Raw genomic sequence first — 22,881 nt, 5'->3', positions numbered from 1 at the left:
TAAAGGCATAGTTCATCCAAAAATAAAATATGTTTTCATTTGTAAACCGATATGACCAAGTCAGGGATGGACCAAATCATGGTTCTTTTGTAGCTTTTCTACACTTAGAAGCTTTAGTTCCCATTTATTGTAAATGCATGGCAAAGAATATGGAAAACAGTTATCAAATTTTCATATTTGAGTCAAAAAGAGTCATATTTTAGGTGAAATATTTCCTTATGCTTTGAAATGGAGGTTTTTTGTCCCCAGTAGGGAACTAAATCCCAATTTGGAAAGGCACAGAAAAGAAACAATCTCATACTACAGAGCCCATAAAGGGACGTGGTTAAGCTTGCTGCTGAAGTTACATTACAGTACATCAGATTTTACTTATCATGTGAAGATAGATAGCAAGGAGAGATGGCTGACAGGACATTGTCAGAGGAATTGTTGGGCAACATATTGGGAGCGTTACTGACAAATATCTTATCTTCTAAAACGTGGCCCCCCATTAACGGAGTACGCATGATGGCGAATTAGAAACAAACAATATAGAAAAAACAGATGGAATATATGGAAAACATATATATATAGTGGCTCCCTGATGCCTGTAAATTGTATACAATTACCTAACTATATAATTGCGAAAGAATGCTAAATATATATCTCAAATTATTTCCATCATTGTCCCTTTAGAGGCACTGTAGAATGCGAAATTTCCTTTCCAAACACAGTATTCAGCTTCGGGCACATCCCGAATTCCCAGTACCATGACTGCACAAGTGAGTTGAAGATTGGGAAGCATCTTTCTCAAAATTCCCCCCGGTGGAAATCTGCCACCTTCATAATAAACTCACAGAAGCTGGGTTTCCCTGAGGCAGCAGTGGTGCAAATTCAGTCCTGACTCCCACAGGCTCCTCATGCATTATTCAGAATAGTCTGTGATGTCAGTAAACAGAGCTTATAAACCATCTGCAACCAGTCCAGAACTACATAATCAGTGGAAACCGCCACTACATCAATAGGGACTGATTTATTTAACGCAAATGTTGCAAAACACGAACTGGGGAGAAACCGCTAAAATGCTCAAAAATTGAAAAAATAAAGGACAGCCCAGCAGCTGGAGTCAGCAGATGGTACGTTTGATTTTGGTATGCTGGTGTCCCATCAGATGTCTAATTTGGCCCATGCAGGACTTTTTTAATGGAATATTTCAGGTTTTTGTTTTGTTTTTTGTAATTCATGAGCCTTGGTAATCTTTAATCAAAAATATTACTGTCCACTCACCCTCGCAACAACATCTTTCCACTACAGGCAAAATCAAGTCCCGCTCTACCTTTATTCTCATTGAAGAAGGTGTTTCACTAGGAGATATGTCTCAATAGGGCAGAAAATAGGATTTGAACATCTGTTTGTTTCATGATGTCTAAGGTCATTGTGGTTAGATGTCCATGAATAAAGACCTGAATTTTGTCTGTTCCTCACACATAGCTGAAATAAATTTTATCCTTTTTTTGTTCCACGGGAAGATATAAAGTCCTGCAAGTTTGGAACGACAAAAGGCTGAGTAAAACCTTACAAAAAAAATTTGTTTTTTCATGTTGAACATTCCTTTAACTACCTTGAATAGTAAGTCAGTCAATCAGCTTCACTTACAATGCCATGATGGTCAACCAAGTTGTGCAGGCAAACAACATGGCTGTGATAATCACTAAATAGACATCAAATAGGATAAAATAGCCTGAGGAAGCATGTGCTCGTCTGGACAGCAGAGAAATGTATTTACTCAATGTGTGATTCAGTGTTTGCTAGCAGGCTATTTGAACCCATGGTTATGAAAAGCATGTACATTTCCATCAAGTCAACACTTGATCTTATATCCATAGGGAATCAACCTTGGTAAGTGGGCACCAGATGGGGCTGAAGAACAAGAGGGATTGATGACGTACACCAAAAAGAAAGTCATTGTGTTGGCAGGGCAAGGTATTGCTTGATAAAAGATTGCAAAGACAAACATTTTCTTTCACGTGGACATTGAATAACATATTAAGACCAGGAATGTGTATTGAGAAAGTAAACGGTGCAATTTGAGATTTCATGTTGTTTTGTCTTTTCAAAAGCAGTCTATTGTGAATTTGCTGCCTTAGTTTTTAGCTCCTGCAGTTGGTCTCATCTGGCTGGAAGTCAGATTTGCAACAGTCGCTGTTCACGGTGCTCAGCGTGCTGGTGCACTTGACCTGAATGATTGTGATCCCTCCTGGGCAGCGCAGGCAGAATGGCAATGCCCCATTGAGAAGCCTTTCTGCTTAGCGATGGATGTCTTTCTCTCTTTTTGTGGTTAAGGGGTTGGCACAGAGCAGAAAGGGCAATGCTGAAACGAGATGGATGGTAAAAGTGGATTCATAAAGAGTAGATTTGGGAATTCGGAGGGCTCTTAAAAGACAGAACATGGTCTGAGTAAGGGGTGGCCCTTACTGAAGTGAGCAGGGGTGAGGCGGAGAATTGTAATGCGAGTTGGCCAGCAGCCAGGGATGGGCAATGCACACCTCATCAATATTCAGGACACATTACTGCAGAAAGCATGAGAGAATGAGTGAGCAAAAAAAGAGAGGGTGAAAGGGAAACAAAGACTGAGCGGAAAAAAATGGGGGGAGGGGGATGGCAACACAAATGCAACAGAACAGATCATCAATGAGGATGGAACGCTGTCAGAGACTTTTGGGCTTTTTGGCAGAAATGTTACTTACTTCATTTGGCCAGTACTTGCTTCACGATTTGTTTCGATTACGATTCAGAGAGTAGCGATTATATGTCATATGATTCGATTATACGAATTATCACAATATAATTTTTTTATCTTTGTTACTGAAAATAAGAACAAACAGTAGATCAAATACAATATTGTTTGTTGGGGTTTTTTTGCATCTGTTTAACAGAAGCATTCAAATAAATAAAAAATACAGAAATCGGATCGAATATGTTACTCATCAGATTTTGAAATCAGTCAGTAATATTTTGCATCATAAACCATCATTTCTTGCTGTATTACAGCTGTAAATTATGGTTCATGATCTCCTTTGCCGCAAGTCGAATCGTATACAGCTTTCTGAAGGAAGATAGGTCATTTAGTATAACATTTTAAACATTGATATTTTTCTTACACAAACACACCACTTCACTTCTGAAGGCCTTGGCTTTATTAACCCGGAGCCATGTTGAGCAGTTATATGATGGATAGATGTACTTTTATGGACTCCATAAATTAAACAACAATTTAATGCCAGGTGAATTTTTATTTTTGAACTTACCCTTTAATACACTATATAAACTGCATAATTGTTGGGGCTAGTGAAACTTTTGGCAGAGAAGGTTATGAATCTGAATTATTGGCCCAGACTAGGGATGGAGCAATTTGACCTAAAATCTAAATCTCGAATAATTGAACATTTAACCTTGATTAATTAATGAATATTGTGCTGCTTTTTTTTTTTTTTTGCCCTCATAGTTCAGTGGTTTGTACTGTAAATATGTTAAATTTTTAAAGTTTTTTTTTTATTTTTATGAAACCGTGCATTACTTTGAGCATCACTTTCAACAGTTAATGTCTATGGGTCATAACATTTCTTACAGACTTCTGTTTGTTGTACATCAGATACAGATAAATTGGCACAGTAGACCTAGATTACATTTATTTGAATGCATTAATGAGAGAGTGATTCTGTGGTTTGAAGTTACTTCAAAGGTCTGCTATAACGGTTGAGTTTCTAAGCTACTTTATTGATAAATCATAGGACAGCGTTGACAATGAGTTTCTGAGCGTGACCTTCACATGATGTGCGAGCTATTGTCTGTATGAGTGTTTGTGTCATAATATATCAGGCATTAGTTCAACGTAATGCACATCCGATGGTGTAAAATTCAGTGTTCAAACGGGCAGGCTTTAAAACACATACAATTGACAAGGTTTTGTGAGGATGCAAGTAAAAGTGATCTGGCTTAAGGGCACGCACGTTGTGAGAGACACGAGACAACTCTGCTCTCTGTGTCACAGAAAAAAGCTTACGAGCACTGAATGGAGATGTTTGCCATTTCGTGTTCTTGAATAGTGTAAAATCGCTTAAATTTAAACTGGCAATTTAAATGACAAACTTCACGAAGACGCAAGTAAAAGCGTTGTGGCTTTGTGCATGTAGCAGCACATGTAAGAACGGCGATTAATTTACCTGTATAAACTGTCTAAAACATGCAATTACCATAGTAATTCTGAGACTAAAACCGAAATAACCGACATGGGTAAATTACGTCAGTTTGAGGTTCTGAATTTCAGTTTTGATTACTTTTCGATTAATCGCCCAGCCCTAGCCCAGACCTACAGAAAACAAAACCCTTATTGCCGAGCCCTGCTCTACATTTTCAACCCTACAGTAAACGGCGAACAGAAGAGAGTGAGTGATGAGGAAGACAAAACAGAGAGGGAATGTGTGAGAGTTTCTGAGCTGAAAGGACAAGAGCGAGTAGGCGGAAAGGAGAGAGAGAAACAAAGACGAAACAAGCAGGAGGAAAGAATTCAGTGAGCGAGAAAAAGAGAGGGAGGAGGACAGAGAAAGAGAGCACTTCAGGGATGAAAGGATAAAGGAACTGCAGGCAGGAGAAAAGAAAGAGTGACAGACACACAGACAGAGCCTGCAACTGTATGATACAGCAGATTTCTAGAGGGACTTTCACCGATTTTGCCGAAACAGTGCAATGGGCTGCCATCACATCTAGAGGACTGGGGCACTGTGGGTATTTTCACAGCACTCAGCCCTGTCCTCTCTCATCAGATCACATGTTATTTTGCCTGAGCACACTGTGCTAAATGATCCTGTAGCACGACTGATCTGAAAGGTTTCTTGAGGTTGTGTTCGTCGACAAACATACATGTAGCTACTAGTCTGAGACGGCACAACTACAGTCCATTCACTGACCGTCTGATGACTTTCTCAGTTTGGTTGGCTACAGAGTCCCTAAACGGACACGGCTATGGTCAAATTTGATGAAGATAGTATGTGGTTGACGGGAAAACTACATTTTTGTGAGTTTCGCAAAGTTTCTCAGGGGAAGATATTTGCCAATATTTTATTGGAAGTCCTTTTTTCATGTGTGTATGTATATATATATATATATATATATATATATATATATATATATATATATATATATATATATATATATATATATATATATATATATATATATATAATTACAATCTACAGGGTTTTTTTGTTTGTTTGATTTTTTAGCCCTTTTAAAGCCATTCATAGTTAGACAAAGTCCTTTTTTCATGTGTGTATGTATATATATATATATATATATATATATATATATATATATATATATATATATATATATATATATATATATATATATATATATATATATATAATTACAATCTACAGGTTTTTTTTTGTTTGTTTGATTTTTTAGCCCTTTTAAAGCCATTCATAGTTAGACAAATTTAACGCTGTCCATCGATGATCGGATGCTATATGTTGAAGAACCAGTGGCCAGTTTTCAATATCGCATGACATTGATCCAGTGAAGCGTGTTAAATGTGACTCTATGTAACCTGTCAGTGGTCCTGGTGTGGTGTGGATTGGCCGCTTTTCTGCTAAACTGACTCGACTTTTGCTCATTCAATTGGAAAAATGGCCATCTGTCAAACTCTGCACACCACATACCAGGAGTTAGGGGTAGGGGTGCTACAAATTGATGAAATGCTGGTGATCCATAACCTCGTGTAACCTTGTGTATGTCTGTTTCTGTAATTAGATCCTCTCAGTAAATGTACAGGCCTTAGCAAGGGCAGAAAATGAGGCAAACGTCCTGCTGGCCTAGAGATGTGAAAAAAGTGCAGATGTTACAGATCCCAGCTGATACAATAACAGGAGAAATCAATAGAGCAGCCATCTTCTATAAATATAAGCCAAAAACAAACAAAAGAAAACCTATGAAGGTGTTTCTTGCTTCTACGGCAACCAATCCAGCAAATCGATATGGTAAATTTATTTTCCACACACAAAAGCAATAAATTCACTATCATTTCACTAGGTTGGTCCCTCAGAAAGTTCATAATCCATGTACCAGCTTTTGTAGCACTAGGAATTTTGATCTTTGCTGCCTAATAAAGGATAATGTCTTAATAAGAGGATTACCATGTTAGCCCCTTGTGGCTATAAAATTCATTATTTGTAATCGATCTGTTTACAGTCTTCCATTACCTGTCTTATGTAGTGTGGCTTTTCTGTCTTCCAAGCCTCTAATACATTGAGGTTTTCTTTAAGGTCAACATAAAATAAAAGTTTTAACCTGTCTTTTCTTTCTTAATTAAAATTCCTGGTTTTATTGTGAATAGTTAACCTGGTCATGTTATTCCAAAGGAAAGCCTTGTAAGTTTTTCAAATGTAATAACTTCCTTCCCTGAACACTTTATTGACTGATTTCCCAAAGCTCTTATTTTTCATCTCCTCCCCTCCAACAATCTGTCATATACAGATCACTCATTACTCTCCAATCAATAAAATCAAGCCTGCCCAACATTTTAAGATGCACAATATTATATTAAAAAAAAGTCCTGGCTAATCCAAGCATTTTAATGGCTGTGAATGGCAGCCCAAAATTTGAAGGCCAAAAAAGTGCATCCATCCATTATAAAAGTACTCCACACAGCTCTGGGGGTTAATAAAGGCATTCTGGAGTGAACCGATGGGTTTGTGCAAGAAAAATATCTAGCATCTGCCAGACCAAAAAGCTCTTATGTATTTAACTTACAGATAAAACTTAACTGTCACGGCGATGACGTAGGACAAAGCATAAGCATTTTGAATTGCGAGAGTCGTTACACTTTCTTCGTGAATTTAATACAGAAGGAGTTTGCCGGAAGATAGATATTTTACTTTATACATTTTCAAATATGGATATTTTTTCCTTACAAAAACCCAAATTATGTGTCAATTATATTTTTCATTTTGGGTTGAACTATCCCTTTAGGGATACAAAAATCTGTCAGGTCTAAGCCTAAGAAAAATCTGTCAGGTCTAAGCCTAAGAAAAATCTGTCAGGTCTAAGCCTAAGAAAAATCTGTCAGGTCTAAGTAGTTGTTCAGGTTAACAGACTGGAAACAAATGGCCTATCATTGTCTAGAGTTTAGACCTTGGTGTTTATTCCTTAGACTAGTGAATGTCTGATCTTAAATTCACTCACTATGCTGGTTTACTCCGAATGCAGCTCCAAATCTAAGAGGTAATTTCCCTGTAACTAAAATACTAGCTTGTTTATCATCCATCCCCTTTAACAGCCCAGACAGATTCTGAGGGTTAAATTAGCCAGACTGTCCTCTCCAGCTCAGCGTTTCTGTTCTGTTCACTGTTCTGTTCACTAAATTTATGGGTCTCTCTCAAGAGTTTTTCAGGCAGACCAATTACATAAGTGCCCTGTGCGCAGTGTTATTGAAGTGTCCAGGAGATGGTTCTGGAATGCCTCAGACACAATGCAGCAGCAAAAACAAAACTGAAGTTAAGTCCACTCAAATGAAACTACTTCCTGTGGCAGCTCAGTATGAAAGACATGTTGAATATTTTGTACAATTTCTAGATAAAGTAAATATTGTGTTTGCGCTTTGGTAGTTGTCGAAGAGCTGGAAGCACTGCTAGCTTCCCTGTCCGTACCCAGTTGGGTGCCTCTCTGCCTCTGACCTAGTTTTGTCCATCTCAGCTAGCAGCGCAGATTGCAGCATCACTTCAGAAGGGTGCAGCCATCTCTCCATCTCATGCCTCCACCCTTTAGTCTGTCTCCTTTCTCTCTGTCTGTTCCTGCAGAGCTCCAGCACTGGGCAGCAGGATTAGTTAAGGTAATGGCTGCATGTCTTCCGCGTGCCAAGTGCATGGCAGGTGCGGCCCAATCAAGAAAATGTTCAATATTGCCTCAAGTAATGTAGCATGCTTACACCAGCCAGCAAGAACAACCGGTAAACACTAATTCCAGTGGTTAAGATCTTATCCTTTCACTGTCTCACCCCAAAATCATGTCATTAAATGTAACTTTTGGAAAAATGAAAATGGAATGAACATTATGCCCATTATTTTCAATATAATGAAAGCAGATAGGGACTGAAGCTGTTAAACACACCGAGGCTATAGCATAATGACTAATGAAGAAATAATTAAGTTTGTATGTTCCTTACGCTGTAAAAAAAAAAAAAAAAAAAAAAAACTATTTCAAAAATAAGTTATCTGGTTGCCTTTAAATTTTGAGTTCATTAAAATTAAAAATTGTAGTTAATACAATGAGCTTTTTTGAGAATCAACAACCTTTATTCAAATATTAAAAGATTTTATAACCATATTTGGTAATTTTGTGTTTTATTTGTGATGAAAAACTATTTTCATGATTTGTCACATTTTTTTGGTGGTATACAATAATATTTTAAGTTTATATATATTAAACCAATTTCCTTCATTGTATCAAGGAATACAAATGTATTTTTATTTCAATAAACTATTTTTTAAGGCAACCAGGTTACTTACTTTTTTATGTTAAACCAACAAATATATATATATATATATATATATATATATATATATATATATATATATATATATATATATATATATATATATATATATATATATATATTTTTTTTTTACAGTGCAGAGTGTACTTAGCCTGACAAGCCAGACCCACATCAAGATGTTTGGTCTGGAAACTCACCATAGACAGGGCTCAATCCGAGGGGCGGGATAAACGGTTGTCTTTCAAACTCCCGCTGCACGCGATAGGATAGCGCTACAACCAACCAGAGCAATGAAGGTGAAACAGAGCTTATTGATAGATTAAACATTCGCCGTATCCAGTCGGCAAAACTCATCTTCCCTTTTTAAGAATGACTTCAGTGCCGTTCTTTTCTCAGATAAAAGCTTAACTCCAAGTCTTCTAGAGTCGCGGTCAAAGCTGATTCGAAATACTGCCGTTCTCCAGTTTCTGTGTTTAGTAGCACGCAAACGCAACTCGGCCGTCGTCATTATGTTAAGCCCCACCCACCGACTCTATACACGATGTGATTGGCCTGACAAGAGTTTGGTTTTTACAGCTCAGACGTGTACTGAGAGTTGCTAGATGACACTCGCGGCAGATTAGATTTGCTGCCACTAGGGTGCGTCTAGATTTCTAGGCTAGAGTGTACTGTATGACTGGCACAAGTCATGATGCTTTTTGATAATTTTTATCATTCCTAATTCACTTTATGTAACAAAAGGGTCAATATATTCTTCAAAGATTTATAGTTCAAATTCCACAGAAAGGCATACGGGTTTGAAACGACATGAAAGTGAGTAAATTTGGGGAATTTTCATTTTTGTGTGAACTATCCCTTTAAGAAGCACTAACCCAAAGCCTCATACAAGATTTAGGAGATTCTATTTAATCCCACAGAATAGTGCTCAGAACGATATTATTAGGACTAATAAAGTCAGGAACATTCTCAGAGATGTGAATGTATCATGCGTTAAACCTTACGCATGAACAGAGCTGTGATTTGCCCATGTCACTCACACCTGCTCAAACATTAGAGATGTCCTTGATCTAACCGCGACGAGACTGAACATTCCCATCTGCCATGTGGTTTCTGGACCCGCAGCCCAGACTCTCCACAAGAGTTCAGATCACACCTCACTGAACCGAATCTGGACGTTAAATCAAACGCCTGGCAGAGCAGTTAGTGTGAGCTTGTGTGTGCGGACACTGTCCCGACTTGTACGGTCATGCTGCCAGACGGAATTGCTGCAGATAACAGCATGATCCACTTTGCATATTAAAATATTCACTCCCCAAAAAGGACGGTTGGCATTTATGTGAACGTGTCGTACAGATGCTGGCATGAAGAGTAAAATGTCAATCTTGTGATATACATCCAGCAACAAAATGTGCGCGGATGCAGATAGCTGTGAGGCACAGACATTAACATTCAATATAGAGAATGTAAGATGTATGAACTCTCAGAAATCAGCTTGTGTGTGTATGTGTGCAAGATTTTTGTAATCTCCAGCCGCTGCACACAGGAAGTTAGTCATCTGTTGCCATGGTGCATCAGGGTGTTCAGGACTGCAGAGCATACTGCATGGGATCTGGCCTAGCAGACCAGAGAGACGCTGTCTCACTGTCTTCACAAAACTGTTGCATGTTGTATCCAACAATGAGCAGCTCCGGTAACTCCAGATGTGTATTATATCCCCGGAAGTTCCTGAGATCTGATTGGGAGATAATGGCTCTTCTAATCAAATCAAAGTGTTCCCTAATGCTCACACCCCCCTTAAGGAGACCCTCTAACAAAGTATAGTATGAAGCATAGTCATATTCTAATGTAATTCATGTTTTCAGACGTTATTGACAATATTGATTAAATGCCTTTTAATGATCTAAAATCAATTTTGATGCAGTCATTACAAGAAGCAATGTTCAGAATAGAGATGGGAAGGTATGAAATTTCCACATCACAATTATTATAGTAATCAAAATTGTCACAATTATCAGTATTATCACGGTTTTGTTAAAATGAGATTAAAGTGTTCAAAAAGAACTGATGCAGTTCTAAGTAATACTCTATTCTGTGGCATTTCCTTCCTTATAATGACCGTTGTCAATAGCAACATATTATAACACAACACATCCATCTATCACAACGGTTGCACTCTCGTTACATTTAAATGCAACTTGTCGCCTTGCGTCTCTATTTTTGATTGCATTAAAAATTATATTACAGAGAGACTTTACGATGAATACTACAACAGTTTTGATTAGTTTATATCTGGACGATTATTTTGTACGCTGTACAAAATAGATTTATTAACGGGTAAGATTTGACTCAATCTGTCCCCATAATTACTTATGTGGTAAAAATCTGTGTAATAAGTGTACAATGAATAAACATTATTATCCCATAAATGTCACCCTTAATAGTCTGAACTTGTTCATTCGTATTTGGCTCAAAGCCACTTTGCAAAAGCTTCACGCTAATTTCGAGAGAATGAGGTGAAATATTTCAACTCAACATTATGTCCACTTATTTCCCTTATTTTGGTATTGAGGTCAAAGTTAACGTGCCTTGACTTCGCTTTACAACAGTGGGTGATGGTCATGAAGACGACTCTGCAGATTTGAAGTGTTTCTCCCTATTGCAGACTTTCTTTTTGCATGTTCTGCAGACAGGGTGAGCATCCTCGATTAAGTTTCCCTCAAGACTTTTTTTAGAAGCCAAAATATGACCACACCTCAGATTTGGTCCTTTTAGAAGCACTGTCACATGCTGGCTGGACAGGATTTAGCGCACATTTTCAAAATCAAATGCGGTTTTAATGATCATTACATTTGAAACCGGTTGAAAGATGCAACCTTCATATATCTTCACATTACATGGTCGTATCTTAAAGGTGCACAAAATGTTACTTTTTGTTCAAAAGTCAATATGCAATCAAGCCTTCTTCCAAAATATGTTTTGAAAATCAAGATGGCTTGGCTTTTGAGGAATTTGAAATGTTGTAAAAGCGATGTGATGACATTTTTATCACTCAGGTGAGTAAGATATTTTATTGAACGGATACATTTCCATATGTAGCTCTCTAACAGAGTTCGGTGTAAAGCATTATCTTTTGTGCGAATAATTTTATGGTTGTTGTGCTGGAATTTATTTACAAGGAAGGGCAGTGCCTATCAATGGGTTTAGCTTCAGCTAGTCAGCTTGAGATCATTTCCATTAAAACTGGTTATATCTCTTACACCTAGTGAATGTTTTAAGAGCGATCACACAGTCACACAGAGCCAAAGCACAACCAAAACAATCGAGGGCCAAAAGTTACAATAGTGTACCTATTCGACTGGGGGAAAAAGTCCATCCATCCTCCTCTGTTCTAAAATGATAAAGTGATCAACAGTCTGAAACTGAATCAAGTATCATACTGAAAGGAAAAACACACACTTCATTGCATCGTCTGTAAACTGAATCTGAATAACCAAATATTCCATCCACGTGTCCAGGGGCGTAGCCATCTTTTCAGAAGTGAGGGGGACAGAAATGTCGTAATACCCCCCCCCCCCCCTTTCTTTTTTGGACCAATATAATTTATCACATCTCTTGCTTTTAATTGGGCAAGATATCAAATACACTACTGAACAATAACCACTAATTAATATCTATAATATTATTCTCCTATTTTTTATGCCAATTTTACTGCTACAAACAATTGTGCATTAAGATTCCATAGATTTTATGCAATGTAAAAAAATATAGATATATTCTGATGTAAACCATGCTGTTCTCCATGTGAAGATATAGTAAAGTGTCATTTATTCCTGTGATCAAAGCTGAATTTATCGTCATTACTCCAGTCTTCAGAGTCACATGATCCTTCACTAATCATTCTCAGATGAGGATCTGATGATCAACACACATTTAGGATTATTATCAGTTTTGCTGCTCAAGGTGCTGCTTAATTTTTGTGGAAACCATCTAAACATTTGTGGTAAAATTAAAAAAGAGAGAAATTAATACTTTTATTGATCAGGCATGCATTAAATTGATCACAAGTGATATTTTTAATATTAAAAAAGATAATGTATTTAATAAATGCAAATAAATGCTGTCCATTGAACTTTCTATTCATTAAAGAATCCTGAAAAATAACATGTAGGCTATCGTGGTTTCCACAACATTTTTAAGCAGCACAACTGTTTTCAACACAGATAATAATTATAAATGTTTCTTGATTATAAAATTATTTTGTATATCTTATATCTTGATTATATCTTGATTATTATATATCCTGATTATAACGATTAGTGAAGGATCTTGTGACACTGAAGACTGGAGTAATGATTATAAATTCAGCTTTGATCACAGGAATAAATTACTATATATATATATTTACATAGAAAAAAAGCTGTTTTAATTTGTAATAATATTTCAAAATAGTACTGTTTTAACTATTTTTGATTACATAAATGCAGCCTTGGTGAGCAGAAGATACTAAACATTAAAAGCTGCATTATTCATATAGCCTACTTTATTGTCAATAAATAGCCTACATTGAGATGACTTGAAAAACACACATAAAGCATATATTGTCGCAATCGTCTGATTGTCGTCGTCACGTTTCATCACTCATAACGATTGTTTTCCTTCAGCTCAGCTACAGCTCCAGAGGTATTACCTCTACGAATCCGCTTTTGGACTTTCTGTGAGAGAGCGCCCTCCTCATATTCAGATTAGAATAAAATTACAGCTCCTGCATAGATTATTTTTTGTCTCTGAATTTAAATCTTGATGTATTCACTTTGGTTTCTATGTAAATACATTTGCCCGTGACCTCAAGAAGCGCGCTCTCAACCGAGATTAGAGAAAGCTGTTTTTTAGCGTCCCTGTTAACTTGCCCGCCCTCGCGCAGGTTCGAATCCCGCTCGGAGCGGGTCGACTAGGATCGGTGAGACCCAGTAAAAGTGCGGGGGACGAAAATACATTTTATTAAAAGTGAGGGGGACACGTCCCCCGCGTCCCCCGCGTAATCTACGCCCATGCACGTGTCTCAATTACTGTCAGAATAATGCTGATGAAGATATAGTTGTAGTCTTCATCAGGGTAAATTCTGCATCTATATTTTATCTTTGCGAAAGATACCCCTCCCTCTTTTAAATCTGAACTTTTTTTGCTTGTATTCTATAACTCGCACATGCAAAAGCCATCCTAAATCTAGGACCTGAGTATTAACTTAAAAACGTTTTTGCTGTCTGATTTACTGGGATATTTGTTTTTGTAAATATGTTCAAAACTGATTAATATTCTCCTCAATTATTTTTGTACATCCGTAGTTTGTTCTTTTTGTCCAACTGAAGCTAAAACAACCCCCCAAAAAAATTTCTAAGAAATTATTAGGGTATTTCCTAAAAATGACATCTCTAATAACTAGGCTAATCTAGACCTATCACGTGTTATGCACAAACAGGTATACATTCGCTGACAGAATACAAACCGACCACTACATATCGATGAAATTAACTTCTCCAGAAAGAGCCACGCGTTATCCGCTATAAAGCCACCAGCAAATGGCATTTCGTAATCTCTAAATATTAGGCTATAAAAATGAAAGCCTACATAATGAAGGCGACAGTGCCGTTTGTCTAAAGACAGGCATGGCATGTTCAGCAGAGATGGGCGTGGGGGAGGAAGTAAGGATGCAGACGCGTGATCTCGACCGTTACGGTCCAAACGCTACAGTAAAGAATTTCACATTTAGAATGTTTATTTTCAAAAAGAGAGTACTTACGAGGCGAACAATGGGCGCGGATGATGAGAGAGTGTGGCAGAGCAACAGCCGTGATGTGATGGAGAGAGAAAGGGCGCGGGAGAGGGAGCGCGAGCGAGGAGAGAGAGAGAGAGACGGGAAGGGCGGGGGAGCAAGGTGTGTCCGCTGCCTTGAAAATGCAGAATTAAGTCTATCCATCCTCATACATTTTATAGGCTAAATGTTATGGGGGGGGGATGTGTTTTTTATGTTTAATACTTACGTTGTAATTGGAGTAGGCCTATGGGACAGAGAAAATATATTAAATGTGCGACCCATGCTTGTTTGCTCTATTTATTAGTCTAGAAAAGTCGTTTTGTGTAATATTACACTATAAAATATTGCATTATTATTATTCGAAATAATTATTATTTGCAAAGTCGCCCAGACAAAAGCTCCATGTGGTGTTACAAAGGTAGCGTCTTCAATAAGCGGTGTTCTCGTAAGAATAAATATAAGGAGTTCTTTCTTAAAGACGCGCCCTTTAAAATCATTTGAAACGTACAGATAAGGGGCAGATTTAATAGAAACCATGACACGCCATCCACATGCAGCATCAGCACCATGAGCAAACTGCGAAAATCCCTTTACACCGGATGTCAGCGACATGTCGAGTCCGTTTAATCGCTTTCAGACGGATCAGGTCCGCGAGCTAAAGCCACAAAAACGTTTATCGATTTGTCAATGGTTATGATCACAAAGATGTCAAGAAAAACCTGCCACCTTTTATCCAGACTGACTTAACACACCGGCGTGAGGCACATTATGCTCCATCAGTGTCTCATACTTCTAGGTTTTTCCACACCGGCAAATCGCGTGCACGTGAACTATTGCATGCGTCTATCGCCACACAGCCTCGAGATTTCAACGATACGATGCACGTCATGCAAAAAAGACAAATCAAGTGGGATGTAATATTCTTTAAATGGAAATAAGTTATAGTGCATCCATTAAAATAAGTATCTACCGGTAGAAGCAAATGCATAAAGAAAGCAATCAGATGTAGGCTATATGTGCACTTCCCTGTCGAAGCAATCTTACTGAAATTACATGCATGCAATGTTTTTAGTTTTTTTTTTTTTTTCTGTGAAGAAAAGCAGGCCCATAATGTCTCAGTCACACACCCAACAGTCGGATTCACTAACATCCTATGACCAATACACTGGTTGCAGAGCTAAAAACTGTGGTAAGGCTTATGAACATAGTTTATTACTTGATTCATGATGAACCGCTATTAAATACATGCCTCTGAGTTTGTAAACCGGGTTGACTTACCTCTGTGGCACACTGAGTTATTGTCTGTCCAACTGCAGCAGTCAGCCAGTGAGCAAACCCTCACAAATCCTTCAGCGTCCTGCAAAGGGAGGATGGCGCTAGAGAGCAAGAGCGAGAATGATGTCAGGGTGAGCCAGAACACTGGGCTGACGTTTCTATGGCATTTACACACAACTAACCGAGTGCTGTGCATTTTATTATAACTTATTTGACCATTTCTGCAGTGCACTGTATTATATTAGAACAGAAATAGCATTCTGTTTATGGTCAGATGCTTGCTTCCCGTAAAAAAAGCGCGGGGGGGGGGGGGGGGGTTTAAAAAAATTGGTGACAAAAACAGCTTCAAACTTTTTGATGCCTTCAGCGCAAATGTACGACCTTTTATATACTGCATAAACGAGCTCTCTGGAAGTTCACAGACCTCATTTTACTATATCCTGATTTTGTCCAAAACTTAACATAAGTTAAGTTTATATAACACATGCAGTGTATCAAGAAAGTATTTACAGTGTTTCACTTTTAACACATTTTATGTTACACCCTAATTCCAAAATGGATTCAATTTATTAATTTTTTTCTCTATTCTGCAAACAATGACCCATAATAACAATGTGAATTCACAGCCTTTGCCATGACACTTACAATTGAGCTCAGGTTCATCCTGCTTCCACTGATTATCCTTGAGATGTTTCTACAACTTGATTGGAGTCTGGTAAATTCAGTTGATTGGACATTATTTGGAAAGGCACACACCTGTCTATATAAGGTCCCATAGTTAACAGTGCATGTCAGCACAAACCAAGCCATGATGTCCAACCATTGTCTGTAGAGCTCCAAGAGTACAGAAACATTTCAGCTGCATTGAAGGTCCCAATAAGCACAGTAGCCTTCATCATCCACCTGGCCAATATTAGCAATTGGGGGGAAAGGGCCTTAGTCAGGGAGGTGACCAAGGACCCAATGTTCACTCTGACAGAGCTCTAGCCTTTCTCTGTGGAGAGAGGAGAAACTTCCAGAAGAACAACTATCTCTGCACCCTCACCCTCAGTTAAAGGAACATGACAGCCCTCCTGGAGTTTGCGAAAAGGTACCTGTAGGACTCTCAGACCACGAGAAACAAAATTATCTGGTCTGATGAAACAAAGATTGGACTTTTTGGCCTGAATGGCAAGTGTCATGTACAGACAAAACCAAGCACCGCTCATCACCTGGCCAATGCCATCCCTACAGAGAAGCATGATGGTTGCAGCATTATGCTGTGGGGATGTTTTTCAGCTGCAGGAACTGGGAGACTTGTCAGGATAAAGGGAAAGATGAATGCAGCAATGTACAGAGACATCATTGATAAAAACCTGCTCCAGAGCGCTCTGGACCTCAGACTGGGACGGAGATTCATTGTCCAACAGGACAATGACCCTAAGCACACAGCCAAGATAACAAAGGAGTGGCTACGGGACAACTCTGTGAATGTCCTTGAGTGGCCCATCCAGAACCCAGACTTAAACCGATTGAGCATCTCTGGAGAGATCTGAAAATGGCCGTGCACTGATGCTCCTCATCCAACCTAATGGAGCTTGAGAGGTCCTGCAAAGAATAATGGGAGAAACTGCCAAAAAATAGGTGTGCCAAGCTTGTAGAATCACACTCAAAAAGACTTGAGGCTGTAATTAGAGCCAAAGGTGCTTCAACAAAGTACCAAAAGGCTGTGAATACTTGGGGCATTGTTTGTAGAATTGATGAGAAAAATAATTAGTTGAATCCATTTTGAAATTGCATGACTGTAACATAATTAAATGTGGAATTAGTGAAGCTCTGTGACTGCACTGTAAAACATTTTAAAAAATAAGTTACCTGGTTGCTTTAAAATTGAGAATTAATACATTGAAAAACATTTGAGAATCGACAACCTTTATTCACATATTATAAAAAGATTTTGTAAGCATATTGGGTAATTGTGTGTTTTATTTGTGATGACACAGGGAAAAAATCGTGCTATTTTCATGATTTATAATTGTGTGGTTCAGATGCAATAATATTTTGAGTTTCTATTTAGTAAACTAATTTCCTTCATTGTATCAACTCAATTTTGTGTTATTTCAATAAACTTACCATTTTTAAGGCAACCAGGTTACATACTTTTTTAAGTTAAACCAACAATTTTTTTTAATTTTGTGTACTTTCCAGATGCAAGTTAAGTAAAGTTTAGTTAAGTTAAAGTTTCCTGATGTGATGATTACACATAAGTGTGGTCATAATGGTCCGACGGCCATTACAAAACTCATATTTGAGAATATGTGCTGAGTGATCAATATTTGTCAGTTTATGCTCTTGGCAGATACTTTCTTTCCATAGTTCCCTAAAGGATATAAGATAGCTTAAAGGATACAAGCACATTTGCTAAACCACAAATAATTTAAAATAAATATACATTTAATATCACAGAGTAAATTAAGCTATATATAGAATGTTTGTGTTTAGACAAAGAAAAGAAAAAAAGACTAATGTTATTTTATTTTATTTTTGTTGATTTGTCCTGGAATGTGTATAAAACATTAGTTCTCCAGTTATTTATATTTCATTAACTGGTTCTTCATTAGACATTTGGGTCAGTTTGACTGTGTCAGCATTTTCAATAACTCCAGCTTATTCACTCGTAATGCTATTTTAGCACAATTTCTGCTTATAAACAGTATGATTTATATGAACAAGCCCCATCTATTTTCGCAGTATAGTCTTAAACAAACATGCATGACACACACACATACACACATACAATAGCACCATCTGGCCCCCAAATTCAGCCAAATTCCCCAGAGTTACTTACCAAGCCAGTTCCTTCACCTGGACACCTTCACATAAACAGTAGTCCTTGAATCTTTAGGAGTTCCTCTGTTTATCCGCTTAACAGTTTTTTTGCCCCAAAAGACAGAAATTGCTAGATCAAATGTACTACTTTAAAATCTCCTCCTTCTTCCTTATTGCTAAGTAAATAAGTTATGAAAAAGAGCAGTGCTGTTGATGCTGTCAGTGTCCTTGTGTTTCTTCAGATGTGTGAGATGCTGTGTGAAAGCCAATAAAGTGCTTGGTTGAGGTTGGGCTTGGGTGGGAGTTGCTCAGCAACCAGCCCCCTTGTGAATGAGAAGGCATTTTCTTACATTTTGAGGTGTGTCTATGAGAAAGAAAGCTAATGGCCTGATAATGTTTGTTGCATTGACTTGTCTTCCTGTGTCGGATTTGTAATCCTTTCTTTATTTCAATATGCTTTGATACATCCACCTTTATTTTTTAAAATGATGATTCTTTCCTGCAGAAGATAAAGTCTTGCTGTCACAAATACTTTTGGCCATTAGATGGCGTCTCAGTCCTGTCACTGTGACAAGTTGTCAGGGGTTTTCAATCTTTTAGATGCCACAGACCCCCAAATATGATCATCCCTGTGTGAGGGACCCCCATCCCAAAATGTACAAGTCTTTTATGAACTCTCAATTTATACACACACAAAAACATTTGTATTTGTATCTAATTTTTATTTATTTATATTCATATATTTTTTCTTTTATTATATTTATTTCAATGTATTGCTATTTATTTTAATCAATTTAGTTATTTATTTAAAAATAATACATTCTAGACTTTCCGGGACCTCAGTTTGAAAACCTCTGGGTTATGTGATCTTCCTCAGAAAGGTAACTGATTTTTAACTTTGATCTTAGTGGATGGATCTTAAATTGTTTTATGTTGGTTTAGTCAAGTCACCTTTATTTATATAGCACTTTATAACAATACAGATTGTTTCAGTTGATTTTTATATTCTAGGTATTATCAACTGGACAGAATTTTGAGACTGCAATGGACATGAAAGACTATAATGCGTTAAGAGCTCGCTCAAGTACTCAGGAGCTAAACCATTTAGAGCTTGTAAGTAATAAGACAGATTTTAAAATGTACGATGTTTATAGGGAGCACGCCAGTGCAGTGTTGACAGAACCCGGCTAATGCACATACCTCCTGGTTCTAGTAAGAACTCAAGCTGCTGCATTTTGGACCAGCTGGAGTTTGTTTATTTAGCATGCAGGGCAACCACCCAGTACAGCATTACAATATTCTAGCCTTGAGGTCATGAACGCATGAACTAACTGTTCAGCATTTTGTATTGAGAGCATATGTCATGATTTAGATATATTTTTAAGATGATTGGATCTTTGGATGGTTGTTGTTGGCTGTTGCTGTGATGTCAAGTGAGTGAAGGGTTGTTCCACCCTCTGCCAGTAAACACATCATAATAGAAGAGTTGAGATGTTGCTGCAAGTGGGATGGGGAGTTATTATGATTGAAGGTATTGAAAAAATGGTGTGCACAGATAAATAATTTATAACAAATACTGCAATATAAAAGTTTGGACCTTTTGATCCAATGATTAGGTGTAGAAAGGGGGAGCTGAATGTCATGCTCCACCCATTGCAGTGAGCAGTGTCTTGTTTTTGGTGTTCCTGCAAATAGAGGGCCCCATTCAGACAAAATTAATTTAACATTTTTCCAACTGTGATTTTAAAGGTATCCTGGCAACATAACAGGAGTAGCAGTTTATTTCTAGCTGTAGGTATATATAGCATGATAATCTTCACAGTGATACAAAGACGAATCCCTTCTTGTGTTTTGTGTCTTCCCTCTCCATGTGTCAGTAACACAATAACCTGCTCTGCCTCAGTGTTTCTCAATCCTACGGGATACAGCTGAAGCTATTTATGCATCATTGTGTTGAAAAATCAAAGGAGATGCTTACGTTCCACAGCCCAACAATAAGGGAGACAAATGACAGCATCTCCGTTGCCATGAGCCACAAGGACACACAGAGAAAATACAATAGCCTTTGAATGGAGAGCTGTTCTGGTCTGTAAATTAACACTTGTCAGCTGTGGACCCATACATGTCCATCACTAATCCGTGAGAATGAGCTGTCTGTAACGTAACCAAGAGTCTGTACAGACAAATTGTGCTTCCTTATATTCACCTAGTCTATTTTGGCATCCAGTTGCCAGATTTTTCCAAATGATAGCACTATTTCATTTCTCTCATATCACACCTTAGACATGCTCTCTTGTTTTATTCAAACAGGACTTTAGGCAAGGCAATTTTATTTCTAAAGCACATTTAAAACAGCTACTGCTGTGCACACAGGTAAAAACAGGAATCACAAGCTAGCAATGACGGCCAAGCTGAATTTTCAGTATCATTACTCCATTCTTCAACCAGTATGCCTCCAACAACCGGAACTGAACAGGGAGTTGTGAGGTGAATGCATGGTAGTTTTGGTGGCAGTCAGGCCTCACATTTTTTAGCTGCTACCTCCTAATTCTGCTTGATATATCAGGGCTGCATCGTGGGCTCAGGGACCAGCTGTAGTTTAGGGTGAGAGCCAGCCTGCCGCACTGCTTATTTTGATGTTGCTTGGACAGGTGGGTGGCTTTAGACTTCCATCCGAGCGCTGTGGGTAGGCAGAGGTGTGCAGCGACGGGGCTTCCTCTGGTAGGTAAAACCTGGTGTAACCACCGTTTTCCACCATGCCATCAACTGTAGTGAGGGCTGCTGAAGAGGAGTAATGGACGCATGCTGAATAGGGGGTGCACTATAACTTCGTCAGTTCTTCATGGACCTTTGGGAAGAAGTTGGTGACGGCCTGGCTGCAGAAACCCCTCATTGAGGTGGCTGCAGTTGGGCTTTTCAGGAGCCGACCAGTCTAAGCTCCCTTACTGCCTTGGAAAGGTGCAGATAAACTCTGAGTCCTAGGGGAGCCCTGAATGTGTCACACCTGTGGGGGCCACATTTTGAAGCAAACGTCGCTCAATTTGCTCTTTTATTTACCCCTATTATTTACAATTAACCCCTTTTCCATCAAGGCGATGCTGGTTTAGAGCCATAGCCTAGTTTCAAATCGATTCTTTGTCTTTCCACATAAGTGGTTCTTAAGTAGCACCAAAACATTGCTGATCTAGAAGTAAGAATGGCTTGTGTCAGGGGCTGGGGGCAGGGTTACCACGACAAACACATAAACATGTGGCCTCCATTTTTGAAATAGCAGCTAATCGAGCTAATAGCTGCTCAATTGTAATCTTCATCTATACAAATCACAGCGAGCTGCACAAATGGAAGGCTTGTTAAAGCTGCATCGTCGCTGTGCAGACCGATCGCCGTATCATGTCAAAGTACATACGAGTCATTATGCTTTTGAATCGCTCATGCGGTATTTTGAGATCATATGTGGATCGGTCTGCACAGCGCCAATGCATCTCGAACAAGCCTGGTGTGTTTGTGTTTCCCGCTACTGCACTCTCTAGCATGTGGAAGGGCAAACCAGTAGCTAGAAGTCTCGTCAGTCCAACCAACTCAGAACTGGCACTAGCACTGGCTCTGATCTAGCACCCGGTTCATTCTGTTGGAAAAGTTGTATTAGAAATTGAAAAATTACTCTTTCAGCTTGCTCCATGAAATTTGCTCTTTTGCTTTTCACCGGAAAGCCACAAGGGAGAAGTTGTTCCGCTGCAGAGGCTTGTCACTGCATAGTCTTCAGAGTCCTCAAGGAGATGATCTTCGTGCTGAAGGAGACAAAATCTGACTCAAAATGTCTGAAAAGCCATTTGTATGTGCAGGTGCAAAGATTTGAACCAATCAGCTTTCAGTATTTCAGAGAAAGCGTTCCCCTTATAGCATCAGGAGAATAAACTCAGATGCAATGCAAGTGAACATATCTCAGGGAATGACCTGACAAGCCTCCATGAAGTGTATTCAGCTAGCCATAGATGTTTGTAGCGCTAAATTTGACTTAAAGGCTTAAAATGGTGGTTATTTTCATCAGCTTATTCAGTACTCATTAGATCTAGCATTCTGTCTGCTCTAAAGTAGATGCAGAGATAAAGTAGTGCGGTAAGGTTACATTTATTTGATTGAATTATACAATTTATTTGAATGAATTGAGAGAGAGAAGGGGGGGGGGGTGAATCACCTGTGTGTGCTATGTCTAAGCTGCGAGTTGAATTACTTAAAAAACAGCGGTTACCAACTTGCTGAGTAATATAATGTAGTGACTTGGAACCTGTGCATTAAATAGCACCTTCCATCCAATCAGAATTGAATATTTAGACCAGGGATAGATTTTAACCCTGAGCAAAGACCTGTCTAAAGGACCGCTACACCGCCCACCTACAAATCATGAATCAAATCAAAAGGATCTAAGAAATGTTCTTTCCCCAGACCAGAAACCATT

The 22,881-nt window shown here is 38.3% G+C and overlaps 1 protein-coding gene across 7 annotated transcripts in view; it reads right to left on the bottom strand.

Annotated features, from left to right (window-relative positions):
- Positions 1-18,572, bottom strand: part of maptb (microtubule-associated protein tau b) — a 43,921-nt gene extending 25,349 nt beyond the window's left edge. For 6 of the 7 annotated variants that reach the window (XM_067412680.1, XM_067412639.1, XM_067412655.1 and 3 more), the window contains exon 1: positions 14,328-14,454. The gene's annotated coding sequence lies outside the window, so the exon portion shown is untranslated. Of the gene's footprint in view, positions 1-14,327; positions 14,455-15,620; positions 15,719-18,444 lie in introns of those variants that run through there. The other variant, XM_067412646.1, reaches the window with a different exon arrangement.
- Positions 18,573-22,881: the final 4,309 nt, after the last annotated feature.

This window comes from Pseudorasbora parva, chromosome 2, assembly GCF_024679245.1.
Source record: "Pseudorasbora parva isolate DD20220531a chromosome 2, ASM2467924v1, whole genome shotgun sequence".
Classification (NCBI taxonomy): domain Eukaryota; kingdom Metazoa; phylum Chordata; class Actinopteri; order Cypriniformes; family Gobionidae; genus Pseudorasbora; species Pseudorasbora parva.
This window is presented reverse-complemented; position numbering and strand designations above follow the sequence as displayed.